Raw genomic sequence first — 12,815 nt, forward strand, 5'->3', positions numbered from 1 at the left:
ACTTCCTTGTACATTGCGTTAAGAACAAGCGTATTCACTCATGTAACCAATATAAGTAAAATTGTCAAGTTCAGTAAATTTAGCATTGATATAAAGCACACAGCCTATATTCCAGTTATTTCATATGTCCCAATAATATCCCTTTGAGTCTTTCCTCCTCCCTTCCTGCCCTGATTTCTTCGCTCCCAGAGACATGCCTCTCCTGGGACACTAGTTCACCTTTCATCCTCACCTGCACAGCACGCAGCCTTGTACACAAGAAGCGCTTAGCAAATATCTGTGAAACAAATAAAAATGTAAAATAATAGATTTAAGGATTAAAATAGAAGAAACTAACAGAAGAAAAGTAATAAAGATTTCTTGAGCTCCCACTATGCTCACCATCCCATCTTCTCTTAAAAGGGTCCATTGAGGCATTTCTGATGAAGGTCAACAGAACAAAGTGAGGTTACTGAATATCCTTCCTGTTTTGCAGGTCATTAGGTAGACAAATGCCTTCCTGTGGCCAGAAAGATGATATGAAGGAGAGCAAAGCACAGAATCTAGGAAATTAAAGGTATTTTTAAGGCAATGGGTTTAGTGGTAAAAACTGGACCCTGACTCCTGACAGACCCCACTGGAGACTATTTTACAGCCTCCCAGACTGCTATTCATTTAACATGTTCCTTACTAAATGTGCATTATTTAAAGAACTCAGTGCTCCCCATAGAAAAATTCTGGAAGGCTGAACAAGAAAATTATGGGTGCTGGCTTTGTAATTCTGAGGTTTTTTTTTTTTCTTTTATCAAATATTTTAAACCGTTTTCAATGGAAAAATACTATTTTAAGTTCAAGATAAGGAAAAAAAAAATCAAACAATACAAAACATTAAACATGAAGTCTCTCCCTCCAATCTCCAAAGAACATTTTCTCTTGACCATCCACGAATTATAAGACTACATATAATGGCATGCTATTTCATTAACAAATTACAGCCCATTCTCCACAGTGAAGGAATAAAGAAAAAGTTCACCTAATAAAAGAGGTTAGCTCCTAATTAGGATCAGGCAGCAGAATTTGCTGGGTGTAATTTTCCACTGCAAATCGTTCTCAGGTTAACCTTGGCTGGTATTGAGGACATGGATTTGAAAACACATCTTTCTGCTGCCAGCACGTTCCCACTAAACCCCAAGGCCTTCCACAGACCGTTAGAGAATCTGTCCCTGTCCCCCTGCCTCCTGCTCACTCATTATCCTACATTGCCTCTCGCTCTAGGAAATCTTCTTGAAGAGAAATTAACACTCACTGAGTATTTTGGTATAGCAAAAAAAGGCACAGGACTTAGAGTCAGGACTGAGTGCATATCACATCTCGTCCACTTACTCCTGTGTGGACATGACCTGGTGTCTAAGCCTTTGAGTCTCGACTTCACAGCACGGTGAAATGGTGACACCTACTTTCAGAGCTGTCATGGGGGTTAAAAATGAAGGTGGTGTTTGTATAAAGCAAGTGCTCCCACGTATTAATTGCCCTTCTGCTTGGAGTCCTGTTGGCCACTCTGTGAGGCTGGCATTCTTCCCCATGCTGCAGCTAAGACACACAAAGCAGCAGTTCTCTCAGAAACACGCAACTGATGCATGGTTAAGGTCAAGATGGGAAACTTGGACCCCAAAGCATCCAACTCAGCCACACGGTCCACCCCAGCACTCTAGCCCTGAAGGCGGGCTGCTTCCAACTCTAACGTGGAGCGTGGACCCAGAAAATTTCAGGCGACAAGCACAGTGGCAGTCCATGTCTTCATCCTTGGGAGCTCAAACAACTGAGACGAGAGCAGAGGCTGAGGCAGCCGAGGCAGCCCTGGGCACAAAGCTCCCTGCCCCAGGGCCCGCTCCCCACAGCCAAGCCGACACATAAAATTGCCCTCCTTGCCCCACCCCCGATGGGAGAAGAATGCTCTTTATTTCCATAAAACCACCACTCTTCCCTCCCACCCTACCCCTCCCATCTCTCCCTACACCTTCCCCACAAAAAAAAAAAAAAAAAAAAAATCCTGTGAGGTCCCAGGTGTGCTTGATCCATGAATAGCTGAGGTAGTGATTTCATAATGAGAAAAGGATCGGGGCTTTATACAATCACTTCCTTCATATCGATTGCTTCACCACATGAATAGGAAAAGTTCTATAAATGCACACCAAGCAATCCAGCTTCCCAAGTCAGCACTTTGGAAAACTTTGAGGCTTTGAAAATTTTCCAGTGGTTCCAGAGACGTCAATGTGACTTTCAGAGACAGGACAATGGAGGGTGGGAGGGGGTGGGAGAGAAAGATTTAGAGCTGATAGATATTTGGGAATTTTTTAATCAAAATAGATCTTGAAAAGTCTTAAAACTTTATATAGAATTAAGAGTCTCACAGGTTTCCAGACTTTCCTTACTTCCTTTTAGGGTTTATTGTCTCTATTTGCCCCATATGGGCCCAACTTTCTTGGCTATCTGAGAACTACCATAGAGAAAGGGAAAACAAAGTCAGTTAAAACCAAATTTAGAAATTGAAGCTGTGGATAACACAGAGAAATAGAAAAAATGAAAAATAAGAATGGAGAAATAATTTTCTTAGCCAGTATGGCAGGTGATGAGTTCTTTCCATAAAAACTAAGAATCTAAAAGGAGAGTTCATAACATGCCAGTGTATTTTAAAGAGAAAATAATAAATTTGTCTTTTCTTCTTGTTTCTTAAAAGGAATTTTTTAAAGGAAGATCATTGTGCAAATTTCAATAACCTTCCTTTGGTTAAAAATGACTTTCATGAACTTAGTTATATAGGCACTCAAATTTATAAGGGATGATGACGTGTCAAAGCAATCCAGCTTTTTATAAATCCCCCCAAATAACATCTGAATGGGTATTATTTCTTTCTATGTAATTATCTCAGTAGAATCTGGGCTTATTTCAGGAATGCCATATTTCCCCCAAGTTTTTTAAACTGCCTTTCAGAATTTCCTTCAGAATTGTAAGTATATTTCTCCTCAGTAATAGCAAACATTTATGTTTTGAGAGAAAATTTAATTTTGGGACATGGCCAAATGTTGACGTGATCAGGCTAGGTAAAAACAGCTTTGGTCAAAAGGAGGATGAGACTGAGATTCTGAAGTAATTGATTTTGAAACCAGTTCCCCAAAGAGGACTTTGAAAATATTTTGCACGATGGCAGCCCTGTTGGAAAAGAAGTTTGCCTGCCCAAGATGGATGGCATTCACTTAAGCTATATGAAAAATCATTCTTTTCTTTTTGAACCTAAATCACAGCATTCAGTTTTTGCTAGCTGCTTTTCACAAAGTTCTAATCAGACATTTAAGAACTGGATGATACTATTTCTCCCTTCACATGAGATCAGTAATTTTTTCTTTTCTAATGTAGAAAATTAGTTTTCTTAGAACCCACAGAACTAATTAGCTAGTAAGGACCACTGCGAGTTTGCTCGATAGACTTACTCTCTACAACAATTTCTGGCATTCATCAGCTGTTAACATTAGTGCTAAGTTTTAGTTTTGCCATGCTGCTGATGCCAGCAGCACATGGAGGTTAGCCGGGCCTCCTCTCCACTCTAATTCAGGAGCTCATTAGGAGACATTTACTTACTTCAAAAGTGCAGGACCAGTAAGGTTATCAAATGCTTACCTCTGCCATCACAAGGGCTGAGGAACGAAATCTTTCTACACCTACTGTGTTTATAAAAGTTTTTGGCTTGTTCCTACGGAGACTTCTCCATACTCTGGGGAGAGAGCAAAGTTGGTACATGAGGAAGAAAAAGGATAAAGCTATTTCTAAATGAGGGTCTGCCTGGACTCATCTGAGGCACCTCCCTGTGGTATCCTCCCTAGAGGAAAGTCCATGCGGGTGGCCCCTGCGCCCCCAAACTCTGATGCTCCAGCGCAGCAGGCTGCGGGGGGATGCCGGGCGAGTGTCTGGGAACACAGTGGAGTCACCCAGGCTGCCAGGGGTGCCTGCTGCACAGAGATCAGCTGTCACAGTCCCATCTGAAACCGGCTGTCAGGCTGAGACAGGGTGTGAGTTTCCTTGGGCGTATTGCAGGAGAATGCTGGAGGAGGAGCCTCGAGCATCCTAGAAAACTCCAAGTTCAGAGGCACAGGGACCGCCTGCACAGAGCCTTTGGGACGGCAGCTCCCGAGGGCCGGCGTCCCGCCTGCTGCCCAGCCTGAGACTTTGGCATTGGGGACCGAGGTTTTCCACCCCCTGGACAAGAAGGACAATGAAGGACTCCACTCTGGCCTACTCTTAATGTGAGTGTTTACCTTTGTCACTGATGTTTACCTGGGGAATTTTATTTGATTCATATGACTTAGTTATTAATGTCATATGTGTAACTTGAGCTTAGGTATACATATATTGTTTTATTTACATAATCAAATCTTTGTGCCCTGAGATTAGAAAAAGTTATCATATTTATCCAATGGCTCTTTGAAATTACAAAATACCCACTATGGTTTACCAAAATGGAAAGTGAAGACAGGTTATTCTTCTAAACTTGGAATGAGTGAATTACTTGATCAGGAGGTTGCGGAATGTAGAGTTAGATTCTGAACTGAATCTCTAAGTTCGCTGTAATATTTTTATGTTGTATATAATACTGACAAATTTGCGGGAACTTTGAAACCCAACAGAATCTCCTTTGGAAAATGGGTTTTGCCTGAAGTCAGTATTTTCTGTATGATCATGCAGCCCGTCTCTAGTTGTTGGCCGCCTAAGAGACAGAACAAAAGGAAAGTACCAAAGAAAGTTCAGGATAAACAAAAAAGATTATACTCTGGGCTCCCTTCCTTCTCTGTCCCCCTGTTGCTTTATTTCTCAATCCTGGCTTGAGAAACTGGCAGTTACTTAAATATATGTTGTTTGTATAGATAACTCTAATAATTTATCATGGTGTTGTCATCACAGAGCAAATCTTATTGAGAGAAATCTGCTTGCAAAACCTCTCCCCACTCCACCCACACATCAAATACCCTTTGTTTTTGACAAATATCAATGTGACTTTGATAAGGGAGCCAAATGTGGAATCACCAAGCATTCCTATATAGTCCCCTTTCCTTTGTTTCCTCCTCTTCTCTCTTCATTTTTTATTTTTGAGTTTGCTGGCTTGTTGGAGAGGTGAATGGGTGGGTGGATCGCATGTGGGGATAGTAATGATGAAAATCTCTAACTCCTGATTGACATAGGTCAGATTTCTCTGCAGGCTGGCAAAGAAACACACATTTACTGCCAAAACCACAGAGTAAAGTCTTCTAAAAATCCCCTCAGACAGTGATGTTTTAGAGCTAAGCCTTTTCATTTATATTTGGACAACCACCTGTTGACTTCTACTGGAGCTTGTCAAGGGCGGATAGATGGTGGGAACCTCGAGTGAATTAGCCCATTCAAAGGGCTAGATATTCCCCTTTGAAGAGGTTGCCATTGTCTTTAATTGAGCCTAGTGAAGGCTCATAAGATCATAACATGAAAAACAAAAAGGAAAGATTTTGTTTGGGAGGGTCTCACTCTCCTCTTGTGATTATCACAGCATTCTCCCACCATCCCTTGTAATCCAGGAATCGATTAAGAGAGTTTACAATCTATTTCCTAGCCCACAAATACAACAGGCAAGAGCCAGGGGAAAGACAATGGAGAAAATCAGTGCTGGGTGCAGAAGTTCCCAAGGAAAGTTCTGCTTCTGCCACAAAGGGAGAAGGTGGGATGAAGGCCAAGTGGAGCCAGAGGAAAGAGAACAAAGTGAAAAGTATGTTTCAGTTAGGAAAATCTTGCTTAAAACCAAACCTCAAATTTGTGATGGGTAAGTTGACTGGGGAAGGGTGGCCTCTTGGACAAGATACAGACATTCTGCACAATGACGGAGTCAAACCGTTCCACCTGCATCTCAGATTTATAATGGATTTATAATTTATATTTACAATGAGCTCTCCATATCTTGGGTGCTGGATCTGGGGTTAGATGCTTGAAAGGGGAAATTTAAAAATGGAGATTTTCTACTGGAGGGAGAGGGAATAAGAGAGGAGAAGTCTAAAAATCAACAATAAATACAAGTATTTTGTGAGGGTCTACACTCTAGGCCCTATGGAAACACAAAGATGAATCCATCATGGATCCTGCCCCCAAAAAAGTGTATATTGTCAATTATCCTTAACAATCTCTAAGAAAGGCAAGAAAACAATAACTCAAAACTGTATAGCTGTTTCTAGAATAAAATATTCCGATATCTCATTTGGAAGCCATTCCTTGGTCAATTCAACAACATTGACAGTGGATGGTTGTCCTTTATTTACCAACAAAACATTTGTTGTGCACCTCTGCAGAGTTAGAATCATGCTAAGGACTAAGAGGCATAGAGGCGGCCTGGGTGAGAAGGCCAGTGTTTTCCCCCTCCCCTTGCCCCACAGCCAGAAACACACTGCACAGCTGGGAACTGAGGTCAGGAAGAACTGGGCTCTGTGACCTCTCCATAAGGGTGAGCGCCCAGCTCCATTAGATTCCTCTCATCTTCCCCCTCCCACATGACATTCCCTTCAAATCTGTTTCTGACCCTGCTGGCCTTAGGAGTGGGCTCTGCCACAGCTGAAATTCATTGCTGTTTTTTCTCATCCAGACCCTATCCCAGCCAGTCTCCCAACCTAGACACCCAACTGGACTTCTAAGAGTTGGGGAAGTGTAAGCAAGCTCTGGGCTGGGGACTGGGGACCCAAAACTGAACCCAGACGGTGTGTCCCTAACCTTGATGGTGAGGGTCAACATGGTCCGTTCCTAAATTGGGGTATCTGTGATGTGCTACGGGAACATAGGGAGGTATATGTTTGGTTTTGCTGGGGGAGCAACAAAGACTTCTACAGCCCTAATTAAATACGGCGTCAACCCTAACTAGATCCGAGGCAAAGCTAGAAAAAGCAAAGAGAATTAGGGTTTCATAGCAGCTGTGGGAGTCCAGCAGATACTCAGATCCTTGGATTTATCTCTGAATTCCCCAGTCACCTAAAAGTGGCACTTGGCTTTCAAAGCACACCACGAACAGACATGCCGTCTCGACAACGTGGCCAGTAGCAGAGGCAGGAACTCCAGGCAGCAAAAAGAGTGTGTTTCCACCCTCACTTCACTGCCTCTGCTAGCCCAGTCCCTCATCAGCACTCTCTCTCCAGAAGGTCCCCTCCCTGCTATCCGTACTGGGTGCCACTGCCAGATGATTCTTTCCCAAAGGTCACTTTGTACCTTGTTCCAGTCTGATTCCGTACAGAAACAGAATGGCACACTGACATGGTATAACTGAAAAGAGTTTAATGAAGGGACTGTTTACCGAAGTGTGGACAGAGATAAGGGTGCCACCCAAGAACAGTGAAGCATCCAGGGACCAGCAAGATCAAAAGTCTTTACCACCCCAGGTTTGAAGGGGCGAGGTTGAGGGTAGGTGGTAAGAGCTGTAGCTGTATGGAAGGGGCCTCCAGAGAGCTGTGGCCCATGGGACTACAGCTGCCAAAGCCATGGCAGGAAGAGGACAGGCCATCAACAGTCCAACCTTTCTCTCCTCCCCTCCTCCGATGGCTGCCCACGGCCTGAACCCCACCAGAAGCAGAGGGAACCTAGGTGACTCAGTCTGCAGGGGTCAGCATCAGAAGGGCACAGAGCAGGGCAGAAAGGGGTAGAGAATGGATCTGGAGGGGCACAGAGAAAATAACCACATATGTTTCCCATGAGATTGTTCAGAAACCTCCCATCTAATGGACATTTATGGACTATCAAAGATGCAATTTGCCATAATGTTACTTCTGACACACCAGACCCTGAGCAAGGTTCTATTACATATATTATATCATGGAATTCCAATAATGAAACTATGAATAGGCATTTTACCCATTTTACACATGATGAAAATGAGGCTCAGTTGGATAATGTGTCTTGTCCAAGGCCTGACAGCTGACAATGACAGAGTCATGATTCAAACTCAAGTCTGCCTGCCCCCAAAGTCTGGTCCTCTAGATGGGGAAGATGAACTTATGTTAGGACTCAATGATTGATGGAGTCTGAAAAAGGAGGAAGAGAGAGCTGACAATGTCTTTTAGAAGGGAACCCAGTGGCTTTGAGCATGTTCAGGCCATGAACTGAAGTGGGAAACCCAGGAGGGACAAGTTAGCTTTATGCACACATGTTGAGTCTGAGGCCCCTAAACTAAGCCACCTCTATGTGAATGTGTCTCATATGCACTGCAAACACAGGTCTGGGTTTCCAGAGGTCTCAAAGCCAGAAGGAACTGTTGATGGCCATGGGAATGAGGTGATGGCTAATGCCACAGGGGTAAAGAACATCACTGAGGGACCTCGCTGGGCAAAGGTGAGACAAGGACCTGGGCAGAGCCTTCTAAGACCCCTGCAGTGAGAGGGTTTTATACTCCCTAGCCTGGCACACACTTGAACATTCTTTTTCACTGTTTCCAGAGACAACCCCTCCTCTCCAGTTAAACCTGCCTGAGCTTTCCCAGCTCGTCTGCTTTTCCACACCCTATGGCTTGTCTTGCCCACAGTCAACCTCCCTCACAAATGCTTTTGGCCTGGGTGATGGCTCCCTTTCGAGACCCTCAGTAGTTCCCACATCTCCACCACACAGCACACGCTACTTTATGAAGCCCACGTCTTTTGTCTCCATCCCATATGGAGATTTAGGTGTTCAATAAATGTTGGATGTAAATGAATCAAAAAACATTAGTTATCCCTGAAGATCAGGAAAGTGATTAAACTAGAGGAAGGGGTAGCAACAGACAAGATGGGATTTAACAGAGGATTATGAATACTGAATCTTTATATAATTTTCTTTTTCTAAGTTGCTAGGGTATTAGAATAGTTAGAAGGAAAGAGTTGAAATGGTGGAACTATAACTCATAGCATCCTTTGAAATTTGTTTTATGGCTACTTGTTAAATTAGAGTTTGAAAGCTATACCTTTTTGTATATATGTTATATTTCAAAAAAAGGAAATATCTAAAACTATGGTACTATAATTCATAATAAATTTGGAAATTTCCTATATATCAACTTGTTACATCATACTTTGAAAGACATTACCTTTTTGTATATATATTATATTTCATAACAAGGAAATAGCTGAAACTGTAGAATTGTGACCTATGATATTCTTTGGGGTTTGATCTCTAACTATTTGTTGAATTACTCTTGGAGGGCTGTCACTTTTATGTATATATGTTGTATTCTACAATAAAAAAAAGATTAAAAAAATAAAAGAATTTAGGAGGAAGGGTAAGCTCTAGAACTGAAAAAGGATAGAGACAGAGATAAGGGAATAAAAGGGTGAAAATAAAGAAAAGATTTAAGGTGAGAAAAAAAAAACATTAGTTGACGCAATCACTTGCCTATTTTGGAAATAGCCAAACAGTAAGGCAGGCTTTCTTGTTTGATTTCAAACTAGCCTAGAAGTTTGGGCAAGTTTGTTATTAAAACAGTGTGCCTGAAATAGTAGTGGCAGCATTATTGGAATACATGGGTAAACTTCCAAAGGGACTATATGAAAAAAGACAATATTTATTTGGATATCTATTACAGCAGCTAAAGGCCTGGTGGTTTCTGGATTCGGATTGCCTGTGTTCAAATTCTGGCCTCGGCACTTACTTCGTTGTAATTCTGGGCAAGTTGCTTAATCTCTCTAAGCCTCAGATCTTAGCTGTAATAGTGGTACCTACTTCATAGGTTTGTAGGACAAGTAGATTGAATGAGATTGTGCTTAGCTCAGGGAACTGCCAGGTGGTGAAGCCTTAATAAACGTTGCTAGATATTATTATAACTTTTAGCCCATAGAGTCTGGCTTATCACAAGAACTGCACAGAAACTCTAATCCAATCACATCATTAGATGAGGAAATGGATGCCCAAGGGTCAGGCCCCAATCAGGTGTAGCCCAGGTAACCTAAAGCAAGGCCTGTGTTCCTTCCTCCATTGTCCAGCATTTTTGATTCATTTGACAGTTTCTACCTGGGTAGGCCCACACTTTCGCTTGTATCACAAGAAGTGAGGCAAAGTGATGGACATCTGAGTTTTTAAAATTTTCTGAAGAAACAAAATGTTTATACTATAAAATTCAAACTATTTTTATCAAACAGGAAAAATATAACAAAATGTTTAAAACAAATTTTCATAAAGCAAAATTTATACTAGTTTGTCATCACAAAAATCATTGATGATCCTAATACCAATGCTAATGGGAATAATGAAAGCAAATACATGGCGAGTAAGGCTGGAGTAGAAGTCATGGGTGTGTTACGTTCATGACTTTTAATGTTAGATGCCCTTCTGGGCCTCAGGAAAACACCTGTCATGATAATGTCCGCCTGTAGGTGGCAAACTTATACTGCTGGCATTCTGTCCTTGAGTGCCCTTGCAGAGAAAAGTCGCTGGGGATGGAGATGACTGAAATTTCAAGAAAGAAGATAAGAAACCAGAATGGATCCGGAGATAAAATCCTTATATAAACTTAACATGGGAAAAAAAAAACAGTAGTTTTACAAAATAGTCTGATTCAGCTGCAAAAACAACTCATGGAATTGCACCAAATGCATTCATTCAAGGTATATTTACGGAGTCCTTTTACACTCTGGCTTGGGGTGGGAAAGATACACATCCCTGGCTGGAGAGCCCTGTCTGTCAGGGGCTTCCGCTTACAAAGCACTTCTAGCAACAGTCCTCACTGTTCTCAGGTGAGGAAACAGAAGCTCAGAAGCACCTGGGGAGTAGCAGCCAAGACTGGAGCACAGATCTTTGGACTCCAAATTCTGCTTCTGTCCACTACTCCATGCTGCCCCCAACATATGGCAGAAAGTGACAATCCATTCCAGGATTTGGGGGTAAGACAAATTCTGTTGGTGTTTATCACAGAGGAGCCCTAGCAGTTCCTTGCAGTACTCCTCTGAATAGAGGGGCCTCAGCTGCCCCAAACCTGGCCTTGCCCCAGCTAACCCGGACCTAACCCTGGGGTGATGCTTCCGAGAGTGCACATCAGGACCTCCTGGAATCCGTAAAGAAAGTGAAAAAATTTTAATTTATTAACAACAAAAAAATCCTACCCTGTTTTAAAAATATCATTGGATACAATTCAATCTTTTTAAATGTGTTTAATTAGAACAGTAATAAATACTTGTTTAAACATATAGAGAAAGTAAAAGTCCAAGACTCGTTTCATCCAGTCCTTGTTCAAGAGTTTCCTATCATTATAGACCTGTTCCTGTTTATTTACATTTATATATGAATATGTACATGTGCATATATAGAGTTTTCTTCACCCACATCATATATTAATTATTATACAACTTGCTTTTTTCACTTAATGTACCTTGGAGAGGTTTGCAGTTAGGTACATGTCACTTGGTTACTGCATCTTGGTAATTTATAGTTTGGATGCACCATAAAATATTTCAGTTGTTTCTGCTTTTCACTATTACAAACAATACTGTAGTGAAATCCCTGTACTTAAAACTGTGCACATGTGTAAGTATATTTGAGGGATAAGCATCTAAAAAATAAAAATTAATGGTACAAAGCATATATACATTTAAAATTTTAAGTGTCCAGTGCTATTCCCAAAGCCTTAAATGCCTTTCTTATTGACTCTTTGTCCATCTTTTCCTCTCTCACTCTCAACTTTCTTTTCCCAACCTATACTGTTTTATCCCATTTTTAAAACTTTATCTAATTTTTTCCCTCCTATGTGCCAAGTACTACACTAGGCCCTTAACATACATTATCTTATTTTCATCCTTACAACAGTATCCTAAAGTGGAGAAACAGCAGGTCATAGAAATTATATATCTTGCCCAAAGTTTGTTAATGAGTCAGTGATGGGCAAAGATGAAATTCAAGACCTGGTCTAATGCCACAGTCCATGCATTTTTAAAATTATTCCATGCTTTTTTATTATTATTCCATTATCCCATGTTTTGACTTGAAGTCTTCCTTCTCTCTCTTTCTCTCACCCACATCCAATTCATCATAAAACCCTGTCAGATTTACCTTCAAATACATTATCAGAATCCAACCACTTCCCATCACCTCCAGCACTATCACCCAGTCAAAGCCATACCCTCTCTCACCTGGATGGCTGTAGTAGCCTCTATGTATCTGCCCTTGCCCCCTTCAACACAGCAGGTAGCAGGACCCTGATAAAACCAAGTCAGATGGTTTCACCCCCCTATTTAACCCCTTGCAATGGCTCCCATTTCACTCAGAGTAAAAGTGGCCTCCAAGGCCCTACGTGATCTGCCACTTGTACCTCTCACCTCCTCTCCTATGTTCCCCACTCCCCATTTCCACTCTGCTCCAGACCCTCTGACCTCCTTGCTATTCCACAAATGCTCCAGGCACATCCCCACCTCACTGTCTTTGCTCCAGCAGGCTCCTCCACCTGTAAGACTCTCCATCCAGACACCTGTTTGAGTAACTCCTCCACCTCCTTCAAGTCAGCTCAAATGGCACCTCTTCCTTAAGGCCTCCCTGACACCCTGATTTAATATTGCGAATTTCTCCCTACAGGCACCCTGAACCCCTGTTCTGCCTCACCTTGCTCTTCTTTTTCATTTTCCATGCATTCATGACTCTTTTCTTACCTTCTATGTAATTAGCTTATTATGTTCATTTGCTCTCTCCCACTTGAACGTAAGTTCCACAAGGGTGGGATCTGTGGTCTTTTGTTCACTGAAGAATCCCAAGTGCTCAGTCCAGTTCTTAGCACACAATAGGTGCTCAATAAATATCTACTGAATTGGAACTGCCATTCCTCTACCAGTAGC

This window comes from Choloepus didactylus, chromosome 7 (assembly GCF_015220235.1).
Source record: "Choloepus didactylus isolate mChoDid1 chromosome 7, mChoDid1.pri, whole genome shotgun sequence".
Lineage (NCBI taxonomy): Eukaryota > Metazoa > Chordata > Mammalia > Pilosa > Megalonychidae > Choloepus > Choloepus didactylus.